Here is a 15,681-nt window from a genome sequence, read left to right as displayed (position 1 = left end):
TAACAACTGAGAAAACAGGAGGACGGGCTCAATCAGAATAAAACACATTTTCGTCTTTCTCTTTTAATTCAAAGGCAAACATTATTCATTATCATTTCAGAAATAAGATAGTAGGCCAGAAACCAACTCTTCCGGTCATTGGGTCTGGGAGACTGTGTTACTCCTGACCTGGTCCTGCCAACATGTGAATCCAGACCCTGAATAATGGGGTTGATTCTGAACCATCTCTTGTGCAGTCAGAATGGATGACAAATGCTGCCCCAGCAAGTGATGCCGTGAGCCCATGAACAAACAAAATAAATCTGATCGCTGTGGTTAGTTGTGAACTCGCCGGTGTTACTGGAAGAGGATGAATGGAAGGTTTATGGGGTAAAGGGAGAAGAATAGCTTTCCGTGAGGTGATCCTTTGGAGAGCTGATCAGCCAATCAGCCTCCTTTTACACCGTAACAATTCTGTGAATAATAAATTCTGAGCCCTCTAAGGAAATATCAGGGCAGGGTTTACGAAGAGGTCAGATTGAATGAGTGTCTCGGTGAACACAAGTGAGACACAGGTACAGAGAGGCTTTGGGATGGATTAAATTAAATTTTATATATTTGCACAGTCATCAACATTACAGCAGTGAAAAATGGGAGTGATGGAGAGAGCAGCAAATAAATCTTCAACATTTATGCAGCTAAAGGGGATGCTGGGTAAAGATACCGTAGTTAGTGTTTATTTCATTCCAGGCACACCAGCCTAGGAGCACTTCCTTCCTGTATACATTCTCTCGAGCTCTTGAAGATTTTTGTTCATTTGAAGTGTTTCATGTTTAGATACTCCAGAGAAGACAGTTTCAATCTCCTCAATCTCTCCTGCCAGGGCAATGCTGCTGTTAGAATTCAATTCACTGGGGCGTGTTACTGGCTGCTTCATGGACTGGAACTGGCAATTGAGACTGAAAGACTCCTGTATAAAATACATTCAATGGTATTGCCAGACGCGAGTGGTTTTAGGAAAATGACCTTGCCTTACATGCATTGAGTGTCAGTGCACTTCCTGTTGTGGGGCATCCTGTTTAGATACAATCTATTGATAACTATGAGAACTGACAAGCACTGGCTCTGTCAAAGTGGTCAGAGCATTATGGCTGTCATCGAAGCTGGTAACAAACTTCCCATGGGTTAAAAATCGTAAATGATAGAGTAGGTACGAGGTCTGATGATACTGTTGGAGTATTGATGTTGTTGTTAATCACATTAACTCGGCAGGAGTTGACTGAATTCATATTATCTCTTTCTGAATCTCAGGATGTCTCTCTGGGCAATGAGTCTCCACAAACATCAATGAGCAGGGGTCATCTGTTTTGATTTAAATTGCTCTATAGCACTGCTGCTTCACAGCACCAGGTACAAGATTAGAGTCCAGCCTTGGTCAACAGCCTGTGTGGAGTCTGCACATTCTCCCCAGGATAGTGTGGGTCCACTCCAGGTGATCTGGTTTCCTCCCACAGTCCAAAGATTTGTGGGTTAGGTGGATCAGTCATGCTAAATTGTCCACAGTGTCCAGGATTGTTCAGACTCTGTGGATCAGCCATATGAAATGCAGTGTTACAGGGGTGAAGTGCTCCAGATGGGATGCTCTTTGGATAGTTGGTGGGATTTGATGGGCCAATGCTCTCCTTCCACACTGTCGGGATTCCATTCTATGATTGAGGATAAAGGCGATACAACAGGGTGTCCTTGGAGAAGGAGCACGTAGTTTTTATCAATTCTCCCGCTGCCTTTAGATAGAGATGGGTACCGCAGTGGATACAGTGCTTTATCTCCATCGCTGCCTCCTCACTCCCAACTCTACTTTGATTTGATCCCTTCCCACTTTGTCATTTATAATGGTTTGCTTTGCCTGTAAGGGGCGTTGTTTATAAATATTCAATTGGTTACATGGGTGGTTTACTGCTGGTGATTATATGTGAACCAAAATGGGGTAATGGGGGGGTGATGATGTTGATGGTGGGAAGGTTGCTCAGCTGTGTGTGAGATACCACATCCGGGTCAGAGAAATGGGGAATAAAGAACACTTCACAGCTCACAGAACCAGAACTGAAAAACAGTTAAATCAAACCAAAGGTTCAGACAGGGAGGGAATATTTCCCTGGAGCTTGAGTAACTGGAAACTGATGGTGTCCGGGAGTAGACAGGATTTGTTTTACAGGGCGTTTGAAATTTTAAAAACTGTTATATTCAGATAGTTTCATTTATTTTCTTTTAGTTTTATTTATTGTGGAATAAATAGCTACAATATTTTAAAACCAAATTCACAAACCTTGTGTTAAAGACAAATGTTAAATAAAATCCATCAAACCATCCCTCACTGAAACCGGGTGTGGAAGTGCATTCGCCTGGAGAATCCCTGCCCTGCCCACTTCTTCCTAGCCGGGCTCCATGGCTATATACATACAGGAGAGATAGTAGAAGGAGGCCATTCGGCCTTTCAATCCTGCTCCACCATTCAATGGGAAACAGCTGACCATCCAGCTCAGTCTCCTGTTCCTGCTGTGTTCCAACCCCCTTTCATGACTTTACCTCGAAGAACTATATCTAAGTCCTCCTTTGGCTTCACTGCCTTTTGTACCAGTGACGTTGCTGTGTTACTGTGTGGGTGTAGGCAGGGATAATGTGATGGTGCTGCCTCCTGGAGGATGCACTCAGCATCCCTCATCATCCGGCAGTAACATCAACCGGGTTTCAGCAACTATAAATAGAAACCATTTCCAGGATATGGGCATCACTGGCTCAGCCAGCATTTATTCCCCATCTCTAGTTACCCTGGAGAAGATGGTAGTGAGCTGCTGTCTTGAAACATTCACAGTCCATTTGGCGCAGAGAGACCGACAATGCTGGGAAGGAGAGTGTACAGGATTTTGGCCAAGTTATTCTCCATCTTTGGTTCTTCAAATGCTGGTTAACTTAATCACGATCTGCACATGAGTTTGAGATTTCAGTCTGCAAATCTTCACCATCAAGCACCCTGTATAAACAAATATGTACAGGTTAGAAATTCAGAGCAGACAATTCTAGCTTCTCTGGAAATCTTCTTTCCCTTTCTTCTGCAAAAGCTGTAACCCTCCAGCCCACTTACTCTCTCCCACCATTCTGCCTCTGCTGTCCCTAATGTACCCGCTCCCATTCTCATGGAGTTACTGATAAACAGATCCATGCCACCACTTCCCGTCCCTGGTTAGACTCTGCACCCTTTCTGGGTTCACTTCCTTTCCCTTCAGTTGCTGCAAGTCAATAATGTAACAGCAGAATGAATCAAAAGGAAACAGAAAGGGAGGTGGCAGATCCTGGACAGAAGAGGAACCTTCAGTCTGGGAGAATGGGTCAGATCCTTCTTTGTTTCCCATTGGTCGATTCCCAGCATTATGACAAGTTGGGGATGGAACTTGGGCCCATGTGGGTGTGGTGACCCTTTGACCCCCCCAACCCGTTAATCCTACAAGCTGATTGGTTCCTCCTCCAGCCAATCACAGTGTCAAATGCTTTCCGCTAATTACCCCAAAGCACATGCTCCAAAATCCGCCCATATTCTGTACATGTGCAGTTCTGGGCTTCCCCGCACATGTGTGGTCCCTGCCTCAGGGATTGTGGGAGTTGTAGCCCCCATGAAGCCACTGGAGACATGTTTCTGGATAGTGAATGAAAGGTGTGGGCTGGAGGGTGTTGTGTATAGGATCCCCATTCAGACACACAGGACATGTGGGCTGTCACGGGATTTTACTGAGACATCTGCTTCCACAACCTGATTTCTGACGTAAGGAACATAGATTGCGGGGTGGGGAGGTTAATAAAGGGTAGCAGATTTTAAGCAGATGTAGCTGAGTGGTGAGCACCACTGCCTCACAGCGTCAGGAACCCGGGTTTTATTTCAGCCAGAGGCGACTGTGAGGAGTTTACACGGTCTCACCATGTCTGCGTGGGTTTCCTAGGGTGCTCGAGCTTCCTCCCACAGTCCAAAGATGTGTAGGTTATGTGAATTGCCCATGCTAAATTTCCCACAGTGTCCATGTATGTGCCGGTTAGGCCATTAGCCAAGGGAAATGCAGGGTTACAGGGACAGGGTGGGTCTGAATGGGATGCTCATCATAGGCTGGTGTGGACTTGATGGATGAATACCCTGTTTCTGCACAATAGGGACTCTATTCTCATGAAGAAGAATGTACCTATCTCAATGTGTTGCAAATCTGTGGCATTCCCTCTTCAAAATGTGGTGGATGCCAGGACAATGAGCAGATTTAATGAAGAGATACAGATGTTGAATTTACAATGAGATGAAGGGTGAGAGAGAGCAGGTGGGAAAACCCAGCTGAGACCGAGGTGAGCTCAATCATCACCGTATTAAATGGTGGGGCTGGTTCGAAGGGCTGCATTGCCTCTCCTGTGCCCAGTGCTTATCTTCTTACGGTAATAACTGGAAAGCTGAATCCAAAACTCACCACCTTCACCAAAGGAGATTTTGGAAAAAGCAGGATAGTCAGGTGGATTAGCATTCCAAACTTAGATAGTGAGGAAGCAAGTGGGAGATAATGATTGTGCAATTTTAAACTGAGGGGAGACAGTGATTTATGGTTTTAGACTCTGAGGACATTCACGCCATCCAGAATACTCTGTTGTGAATATCTATCCTATACTTTGTCAAAGACCTTGGCTTTGTATTAATGAAACGCAAAACACCCAGGAAACTTCGCCTCACCTCGTAATCTGCTAGAAGACTTCTGATAAATCTGGTTGAACTTAGAACACAGCTGGAAAGCGGGAAGATTAGATCCAATGCTTAAACAAAGGAGACTACAATAGGATGAGGCAGGAGTTGGCTAATGTAAACTGGAAGCAAAGACTTTACCGTGGGAAAGTTGACAGACAACAGGGGAATATTTCAAAGTGCTCAGCAAAAGTATATATCAGGGAAAAGGAAGGACTGTAGGAAAAGGAGTAATCTGCCATGAGTGGCTCAGGAAATAAGGGAGTATATCAAATTTAGATAGAAGGCATACAAATTGGCAAAGACCACGGAGAAACTAGGAGATTAGAGAAACTTTAAAGATCAACAGAAAGCTAGATGGGATTGGGAGAGAAAAGTGATGAGTAGCTGTCCCCAGGGCCGGAATAGCAGTTTTACACTGCTCAAGGGGAAATATATGGTCTCTGTAATTGTTGAAGCACTTAACTGTTACCATAGAGATAATCCTGATCAAGTTAAAAAATCACAGCACACTCCAAAAGCTTGTACTTCCAAATAAACCTGTTGGACTATAACCTGGTGTTGTGTGATTCATAGGTTTGCCCACCCCACCCCAACACTGGCTCCTCCATATCAGAATCCTGATAGACAGCCCCACTGAAACTGAAGTGCCTGTCAGATACTTGAGGGAGCCACAGGGGTGTATGTTTTAACCACAAAGTGCGAAACTGAAGTAGACTTTCTAACTGACCATTGTCATGGAGATAATACTGAGAGAGAGTCTCTATTCAAAGTACCAAACCACAAAAGGTATAAGAATGGGAGCTTTACATTGGACAGGTGGGGCTTTACCTGATATTGCCTGGAGGTGTTTTGCATGTACACTATCCAGGTAACTGCCATGTCTCATCAATAAAGACTCAAAGAAGACCTCTCAGAGTTCTGCTAATGTAGTTGTTGCTATCCAGCATGGTTTAGGAATATGAGTACACAGCAGTCAGTCTTCACAGTGGAGGATACAAAGAACATGCCAGTAATTGATAAGGAGACTGAGGAAGGTGAGGAACTAGAAACAACCATTATCACGAAAGAGGTAGAGCTGGGCAAGCTAATGGAGCTAAAGATAGATAAGTCTCTTTGCCCTGATGGAATACATCCCAGGATATCAACAGAGTTAGTGGGAGAAATAGCAGCTGCACTTAGAGTTATAACATCCTGCAGCAGAGACAGGCCCTTTGGCCCAAACTGGCCCATGCCGACCAGAATGTCCATCCACGCTAACCCCATTTCCCTGCACTTGGCCCATCTGCTTCTGACCCTTTCCTATCCATGTATTTGTCCAAATGCCTTTTACCTGTTGTGAGAGTGTACCCCCCTCAACCACTTCCACTGGCAGCTCTGTCCATATACATACCACCCTCTGTGTAAAACAGTTGCCCCTCAACTTCCCTTCTATTCTTTCCCCTCTAACCTTCAACTGATGCCCTCCAGTCCTAGATTTCCTGGGAAAAAGACTGAATGCATTCACCTTATCCATGCCCCTCATGGTCTTACACACTTCTAGAACAGTACCCACTCAGTTTCCTCTGCTCTAAACAAAAAAAAATCCTCGCTTGTCCAACCTCTCCCTATAACTCAGACCCCTGAGCCCTGACAACATCCTTGTAAATTGTTCTGCACTTTTTACAGTTTAATAACTGAAACCTACACTGCATTCATCATATTTCCAGTGTTTCCCCACGGCGCTGCAACCAACGTGACAACGCCAATGGATTACAGTCCATGATCGAGAATGAACTCCTTTACAACAATCCCGTTTTCATAGTATTTCCCAAGGTGCAGGTATCCTTGTGTCTTTCTGGTTGTATGGTTAATTAAAGACTTGTCCTTCTACAAAGCAAAGCAGTGGCTTAATTGTTCCTGGGAAACATGCCATGATTTTTCAGACTTCCAAAAACAAATGAACTCTCTCTCCACAGTCACCACACTAACATGGACTTGGCTGTACCTCAGTATTTTTTCCAGTCACACTCTTATTTGGAATATTCGCCCATGGACAGAATACACACCTTTCCTTCCACAGGAAAAGGCCAATGAATATTCAGATCGGCACGGATCAAGTAACTATCAAAACTGAAAATGAGGTTCAATTTGAATTTCTCATCCACAAATCTACCCTTTCGGTACCCTACAACTGAGAAAACAACTCACCATATTAATACAAGATGGATCTTTATAAGACAATTATAGTATTAAATTGTAGTTTCATGTTTCCCAAAGTTTTAACTCTCAGTCTAACAATTTCTCTTTCTTCTGTGAACTGAAATCCGAACCAATCTCCTCACTCCTTTCCTCCACACCCAGTTCTCACACTCTCTCCTCTCTTTGAATTCAGTTTCCTAGCTCTTGTCTGCGGACTAAGAACCAAATCAATGAGTCTGACTCTGAGTCCAGCAGGGTGGGGGGGGGGGGCGTTGTTGGTGAATCCTCTGATGACAACCATCCTGCATACATTGCTTCCTGCACACTCTGGCCAAAACCTGTCTTACTAAAATGAACCAAATTAGAACTCGATATGCAGGCCCATCTTTGTCACTTTCCATTAAAACCCTGAATCTTCTCAAAAGAGTTCTGATAACTTTCTACAAAATGCTGCACCACTGATAGCCTGATCGCATCTCAGGGGCGCCAGGAAACGGGCCATTCCCCTGGGTCCTGCTCCAAGGGAGAGGAAGATGCCAATGACAGATTGATCCCTCACAAACACAGCCTCCTTCCCAGGCACTGTGCATATTCCCACAATAGGCCAGCACTGTGCCCATACACTGGTCTCCTCTCCTACAGCACGTGCTCCCGATCATACAGGAGTCCGGGAGATTGACAGCAGCTGCTCCCCAATATATCAGAATCCCGACAGTATGGAAACTGGCCCTTCGGCCAAACAAGTCCATACCGACCCTCCAAACAGTAACTTACACAGACCCATTCCCCTACCCTATATTTAACTAATATTATGGGCAATTTAAAATGGCCAATTCACCTGTCCTGCACATCTTTGGGATTGTGGGCAGAAACCGGAGCACCCGGAGGAAACCCGCTCAGACACAGGGAGAATGCACAAATTCCATTTTTGGCTGGAATCAAAACCGGGTACCTGGTGCTGTGAGGCAGCAATGCTAATCACTGAGCCGTCTCTATGGACGGGAAGGGGCGAGGCTGGAGAACTGGGGTAATGAGATTGTAAACAATGAATGAATGTGGAGGACACTGGGGGATGGACAGGTCAGTGAGGGACAGGAGCAGTGTAGCAGCAGGAGGGGATCCTGGACAAACTGAGCAATGGGAGAGTCTGACAGGAGAGAAACTACAGGAAGGTTCTGTTTGGAGGCTGAGGCAGGAACAGCTGGGAGACAGTATGGCCTGGTGGCTTGGGCAGGTTTTCTAATCAGCCTCTTCAAAGATGCTGTTCCTCAACTCTGAGCCCGATCCTCCTGGTCCAGAGGTAAGGACACTGCCACTATTTTCTGGTGGGCAAGGGATACGGGGACTGCCTTTCAAAAAGGAACTCGCCTGTGTTGGTGACATTAACAAGACTCAATACACAGTCACTGACAAAATGCTGGTGTACTTGAACTTCATCCAGAACATTAACACCTATAACTGGGTAACGCAAAACCCGATATACAGAGTTAAATCCTGGATATTAATAACAGATTTGTGCATGGGAAATCATGTCTCATGAATCTGACTCAGTTTTTTTGAAGAAGTAACAAAGAGGATTGCTGAGGTCAGAGCATGGACATGATCTACATGGACTTCAGTAATGTGTTTGACAAGGTTCCTCACGGGAGACTGGTCAGCAAGGTTAGATCGCATGGAGTACAGAACTGGCCCGAAGGTAGAAGGCAGAGGGTGCTTTTCAGGCTGGAGGCCTGTGACCAGTGGAGTGTCACAAGGATCGGTGCTGGATCCACTACTTTTCGCCATTTACATTCATGAATTGGATGTGAACATAAGAGGTATTGTAAATAAGTAGGCAGCTGACACCAAAATGGGAGGTGTGGTAGACAGGGAAAAAGATTACCTCAGAGTACAAGAGGATCTGGATCAGATGGGTGATGGGCTGAGGAGTTCAGGTTAGAAGAATGCGAGCTGCTGCATTTTGGAAAAGCAAACTTTAGCAGGACTTAGTTTATAATAAGTTCCTAGGGAGTGCTGCTAAAGAAAGAGTCCTTGGAGTGCAGGTTTCCTAGTTCCTTGAAGGTAGAGAAGCAAGCAGATAGATTAGTGAAGGCGGCAGTTGGTCTGCTTGTCTTTATTGGTAAGAGCATTGAGTGTAGGGGTTGGGAGGTCATATTGCGACTGTACTGGACATTGATTCGGCAACTTTTGTAATATTCCATGCAATTCTGGTCTCCTTCCTGTCAGATGGATGTTCTCAAACTTGAAAGGGGTCCGAAAAGAAGTCCAGGATGTTGCCAGGGTTGGATAGGCTGTTTTCCCTGGAGCGTCAGAGGCTGTACGGTGACCTGAAAGAGATTTTTAAAATCAGGCCGGACATGGACAGGGTAAATAGACAAAATATTTTCCCTGCGGAGGGGGGAATACAGAACTAGGGGACTGGGAGGGGAGGGAAGGCAGAGAGGGGGTGGGCGGAGGGTCAGAGGGTGGGTGGATCGAGAGGGTTGGGACAGAAATGGGTGGGGGCAGAGGGGGAGATAGAGAGGGGAGGCACAGAAATGGATGGGGACAGAAAGCAGGATTAGAGAGGAGGGGAACAGACGGGGGGTGTACAGCGGGGGCGACCGACGGAGGGGAGAAAGAGACAGGCCAACAGATTGTGGGATAGACCAACGGGGGGGGGGGGGGGGGGGGGGGGTGCGAACGACGAGGTGGGGGGGCGACAAAGGACTGACCGACAGAGAGCGGGGGGGAACCAGACAGAGTGGGGGGAGACGGGGGAAACAGAGAGGGGGAAGATGGAGAGTTATTTTATAGATCTACAACTCAACCCTGTTCGTGTTTTCTCCTCCTCACCTTACTTCCCTCTGAAGGGCTCAGAACAACTGCATAGTTCCTGGAAAGTGGAGTTTCACTGAGATCAGGTGCTGAATGTGGCATTTGGGAGAGTGACATTTAATGGAATGCGCTGGTCAATAAATGGACTCTGGTTCGACTCCACTGTCTGTGTGGTGTTTGCACATTCTCCCTGTGTGTCTGGGTGGGCTTCCTCTGGGTGCTCTTAATTTCCTCCCACAAATCCAAAGACATGCAGGTTAGCTGGATTAGCTTTGGGTAATGGTAGGTTACAGAGTTAGGGTGGAATGCTGTTCCGATGTTTGGTATGGTCTCATGGGCCGAAAGGCCTTCTTCCACACTGTGGGGATTCTGTCACTGAGTATAGGGGTTAGGAGGTCACGTTGTGGCTGAGTAGGGCATTGGTCAGGCCAGTGTTAGAATACTGCATTCAATTGTAGTCTCCCTGATTTCAGAAAGATGTTACCAGAAAAGGACTCAACCTCTTAATGGCAAGTTCCTGGGAAGTGTTGACAAACAAACAGACCGTGCAGTGTGGGTTGATAGTTCCTTGAAAATGTGGTTGAAGGTGGACAGGTCGGTGAAGGTGGTGTGCGGTATGCTAGCTGTTATTGGGCAGTGCATTGAGGATAGGAGTTGGGAGATCAGGTTTCGGTTGTACAGTTTATTGGCTTGGCCACCTTTGGAATCCCCAGACTGCTTTCAATTCCAGTCTCCCTCTTACAGGAAAGATGTTGGGAAATTTGCAAGAGTTCAGAAAAGATTTACAAGGGTGTTGCCAGTATTGGAACATTTGAACCATAGGGAGCGGCTGAATAGGCTGAGGCTATTTCCCTTCAGCACTGGACACTTTAGGTGGCTTTATCGAACTTTATAAAATTATGAGGAGCTATGATATGGTGACTAGTCATGGTTTCTTTTTTCTCAGGGTAGTGGAGAACAAACGAATAATGTAAATCTTTTTTCCAAGGTGAGAATGACATATTCTAGAGGAGAGATGGCAAGTTTAAATGATATGAAAACCGAACCAACTGAAGATGCTGTAAACCAGGAAGAGAAACAGAAGTTTCTGGAAAAGCTCAGCAGGTCTAGCAGCAGGTGTGAAAAGAAATTAGAGTTAACGTATTTGAGGAAGGGTGACCAGACCCGAAACTTTAACTGAGTTTTCCTCACAGATGCTGCATGACCTGCTGAGCATTTCAACATCTGTGCAAGTTTAAAGGGAGTTGTTTGGAGTATATACCCGAGAGGAACTTTATGGAGTTTATAAATTGAAGTGAGACCACATCGGGGAGTAATGACAGAAGTTTTGGTCCCTTTAGTTAAGGAAATACATCATTTCATCAGAGGCATTTCACAGAAACCTGACTGGGATGATCCATCGTTTGCAGGGATTATCTTTTAAGAAAAGGCTGAAGTGGTTGGGACTCCACTCACTGGATTTGGGAAGAATGAGAAGGGATATCATTGTAACATGTAGGATTCTTAAGGAATTTGACAGGGTAAATACTGAGAGGATGTTTCCCATCATGAGGGAGTCTGGAACCAGATTCTGGGTCAGTCACGGAATCACGGGTTCTGTTTTAGATTCGTCAAGATTAAGGCAACACCGACACGGGTAAGGGGTTTCAGTAGCAATGGAGCTGGGGTGAAGTGGAGACAAGCAACGTTTTAGAGATTGGAATTCCTGGTGTTTGTGATTGTGTAGACGACTGATCAGAAGGTCACCTTGGGGTTACAGATATGACAGCAATATTGTGAAGAGTGTGGTTCTGTCTCAGACAGTTTCCAGGGAGAGGGAGGGGCTCAGCAATCAGGGAAAGGAATTTGTAATAGCAACTGAAGGCAACGAGATTAACCACTACAATGTTTCATTGGAGGAAACTGCAGCCAATCGCGTAGTGGGAATGTGATGAGCAGTTTGATAACTGAGTAATGGAGAGGGATGATGGGGAGGGAGAGCTGGGCATTGTCAGTGTACATGTGAAACCGAACACGGTGCTTTTGGACGATGTCACCTCCTGGCTGTATGTAGGTGAGAAACAGGAGGGACCAAGGAGAGATCCTTAAGGGACACCACATACAAGGAATTCAGAAAGGAAAGGGAGAGTCGGGATGGAGTATGTGTTTGCACCAACGGTGGGTCAAATTTTTTTTGTAGCAGAATGGGAGAGAAGGACATAAAGAGAAAAGACAGACAGATAGAACAAGGAACAATATCTGTGAATTGGTGAGGGGGAGTGGTGAGGAGGCAGTGCAGCCCAACTCCAAAAACACTATTTCTACATCAGTGACGTCACCCAACTCACCCTAGTCTCAGCTCATTTACTGAAATACTCGTCCATCCCTGTGTTATCTCCAGACTTCGTTATAAAACACACTCCTGGCCAGCATCCCACATTCAACGTACATGCAATCTCAAGAGTATCTAAAACCCTACTGTCCAAGTGCTCACTTGCACCAAAACTTGTTGATCCACCAACAAGCAACAATTTAAAATTCTCACTCTTGATGTAATTCCTGGCTGTGAACATCCCTGTCTCCCTGCACCACACAACCTGTGAGGCCCCGACAACTCAATTTCTTTCAGACTCCCAACGATGTGTTTATTCATTGCTTCTCTTGTCTGGCTGTTTCTCCTGTTGCCAAGGCAACACAGTCTGGAATTCCCACCCTAACTCTCTCAGACCTGCTTTCCTCCTTTAAGGTATTCCTGAAAACCTGTTTATTTGGCAATTCTTTTGATCACCTGACCTAATATCCCCATCTGTGGCCTTATGTCAGAAGCTCTCAATAGTATTTTTGTGGAATTGTAAACGTGATTAAAAAAACAAACTGTTGTTGATTTGCACATACATTGTCAACTCTTCACTGTCGCTGAGTGAATAATCTATAACAGCACTTACCCAACCACATTGTGGGAGCACCTTCACCACACGAACTGCAGCTGTACAGGGAAATCAAACATCACCCTCTCCACAGGCAATGGGGCTTTGGCATTAATCACTGGAATCTGTGGAGAGAGAAACACACAGTTGATATTTCAGGGAGTGCTAAATGCATTATAATGGAGGGAAAATGGGGCAGAATTTGGATTTTCAAATTTGTGTTGTACAATGTACACTAAGTTCTGTAAAACCTCTCATTCCATACCGTAAAAATTTCCTCTTCCTGGTCAATATGTCTTTCCTTCCCCCTGCCCTGCACCTTCACACATTTCCAATGCCTTGGTCACAACAACACTGTGCTGTCAGTGAAGTTTATCATGTGGTTGGGTATTGTCCCGCCCCTCATTCACTCCGATTGGTTGAAGGAACAACTAGCACCTCTAGCCCCCGTTCCCCCACCCCATCAATAATCTGAAGCCCATTGTGGGCTGGAGCATGCTCAGTGCTTCCTGCTTTTGCTGCTGTTCATCAGGTATGAGAGAGAGAGGGCTCATCCCTGTTTCTCCTGATGTCAGACAATAACAACAACCACCTGCATTGTATGGAGCCTTTCACATTGACAAATCTCCTAAAATGCTTCACGAATGATGGAAACGTTGATTAAAGCACAATTTTTAGATACATCTTCAAGGCGGACAGAGTGGAGGTGAGGGAGGATATTCCAAATGTCTGGAGCTGCCGAGGACACAATCGTGCAGTGATATAGGTGGGCAACAGCTTATAATGGAGACAGTTAGTGGCTAACCATAGGTTAAGAACCCCATGTCGAAGCCCCCTACCCCACACACCAGGCCTTGTTCTCACAGCCTGTCATTACACACTACCTATGGTTAGCCACTAACAGTCTCCATTAACAGCGAGTCACCCTCCCCCAGCCATATCGTTATCCACTCCTTTATCCAACCGTTCTTCTCACTCTATCCCCACCTATCCTTTACTCCTTATATCCTCCCCCCACACTATCTTCTGCAAATAAACTGACTTTTTTTCCCTCAGTAACATCTGTTCTGTGGAAGGGACACCAGATCTTAAACTTTAACTCTGATTTCTCTTCACAGATGCTGCCAGACCTTTTCCAGATCCTCCTGGTTGTTGTTTCTGTTTTACATCTTCCGCAGTTCTTTTGGTTTTAATTTACCGGGAGTTTGTAATTCAGGTCCTACAGCCTCTGTCCCAGTCTCTGCTGTCTCTCCCACCCCCACCCAGTGACACTGCATCTGTACAGCTCATGGACAGGTGTCGTCTTGCTGGCCACATCCCTCATTCACTCCCATTGGCTGCAGGGGCACACAGACTCTCCTCCCATTGGTCTGGAGCTGCCGTCAAGCCGGGCACCATTGTCATGAGAGTGGACTGCTAATCCCTCTCCCTGCCCTGGGATGAGCTTCATCATTCACAGTGAATGGGGAAGTATCACAGAGCACAGGGGCTGGAGGCTATTCAGCCCATTGGGGCTGTACTCTCTCCCTCTGGAGATGCTGCAAATCTGTCCCAAGTACCCTCCCATGAGCCCATAGCCTCCCAAATCTTTCCTTAAAAAGTAAAATTCCAAGTCTGTTTCAGAATACCTGCTGAATCTGTGTCGTTCAGACTGTTCCAGATGCTCAGAACTTACTGAGTAAAATAGTGTTCACATTTTCACCTTGTATTATTTGCCAATTACTTGAAAGTAGTTATTAAAAACCGTGACAGGGTTAACAATTCCTCTCTCTCTTTGCAAATTCAAGACCTTGGAACCAAACCTGCACCAGATCAAAATCACTGCTTCACCTTCTCAGCTCCAAGGGTAATTATCTGTGCTTCAGCTAGCTCTGCACAAAAAAGAGGAATGCATCTTAATTTATTAAGATCAAAGAAACAGACCGTCGGTCCAAATCGTCTGTGCCAACAAGGAATCCTAAACTAATGGCTATTGGCCTGCATCCATCAAAACCCTTCCTATTCCTGTACCCAATTGGAAGCCTTTTAAACGTTGTGATTTTTTTCAGCCTCCACTACTTCATCTGGTAGCCCCTCCCATACACACACCACACTCAGCTTGAAAACGTTGCCACTTAGATCCCTTTTAAATCTTTGCCCTCTCAACTTAAACCCATGTGTTCTAGTTTTGAGCCCACCTAACCTAAAGGAAAAGGTCGCCAGCTGCTCACCTCATCCACGCCCCTCGTGATTTTATAAATCTCCATGAAGTTACCTCTCAGTCTTTGACTCTCCAGATAAAATAGCCCCAGCCTATTCAGCCTCTCCCTGTAGCCCAAATCCTCCAATCCTGGCAACGTTTTTGTAAATCTTGTCCAAACCTTCTCAAGTTTCACAACATCCTTCCTAGAACAGAGTAATTCAAACTGAAAACAGAATTCCAGAAGTGGCTTATTCAATGTCCTGTCCAGCCACAATATGGCGTCCCAGCTTCTGTATTCAATGCATTGACCAATAACGGAGAGCGTTAATGGAGTCCCATTTGCCAACGGTTCACCATCATCCCTCTAAATCCTCCCTCTTCATGTACCCAAACAGATGCCTTTTAAAAGCTGCAATTGTACTAGCCTCCACCCCTTCCTCTGGCAGTTCATTCCATACATGCAACGCCCTCAACATGAACAAGATGCCCCTTTGATCCCTTTTAAATTTTTTCCCTCTCACCTTTTTATTGCACTCATCATACATGATGGAGTGTCCTTTCCGAGTTTTCACGTCGCTCGTCGACAAAAGACAAACCCCTATCCAGCGAAACCACAGCTGAATGATCTAAAATGGGAACGATAAAACAAAAAAGGTAAAAAAAGTTAAAATAATAATGCGAAGCAGAATCTCAAGCGAGGACAAAGATGAGCTAGGATTATTTACCGTATTGACTAGGTAACCACTCATCATTTGTTGTGTATAGCGTGCCCTGTTGATTAAACTAACACCAGATTACCCCCCACCAATTACCTAAGTGATCTAAAATACTACAACTTTATTACTAAAACA

The 15,681-nt window shown here is 45.4% G+C and overlaps 1 long non-coding RNA gene across 1 annotated transcript; it reads right to left on the bottom strand.

Annotated features, from left to right (window-relative positions):
- Positions 1-9,007: 9,007 nt before the first annotated feature.
- Positions 9,008-15,454, bottom strand: LOC132813708 (uncharacterized). The gene is made up of 3 exons (XR_009644141.1): positions 15,352-15,454; positions 12,667-12,773; positions 9,008-9,252 (listed from the first exon to the last, which is right to left on the bottom strand). It is a non-coding gene; the product is annotated as an uncharacterized LOC132813708 (long non-coding RNA).
- Between the last annotated feature and the right edge of the window lie 227 nt (positions 15,455-15,681).

The sequence above is a fragment of the Hemiscyllium ocellatum genome, unplaced genomic scaffold (genome assembly GCF_020745735.1).
Source record: "Hemiscyllium ocellatum isolate sHemOce1 unplaced genomic scaffold, sHemOce1.pat.X.cur. scaffold_444_pat_ctg1, whole genome shotgun sequence".
In the NCBI taxonomy this organism is placed as follows: Eukaryota; Metazoa; Chordata; class Chondrichthyes; order Orectolobiformes; family Hemiscylliidae; genus Hemiscyllium; species Hemiscyllium ocellatum.
This window is presented reverse-complemented; position numbering and strand designations above follow the sequence as displayed.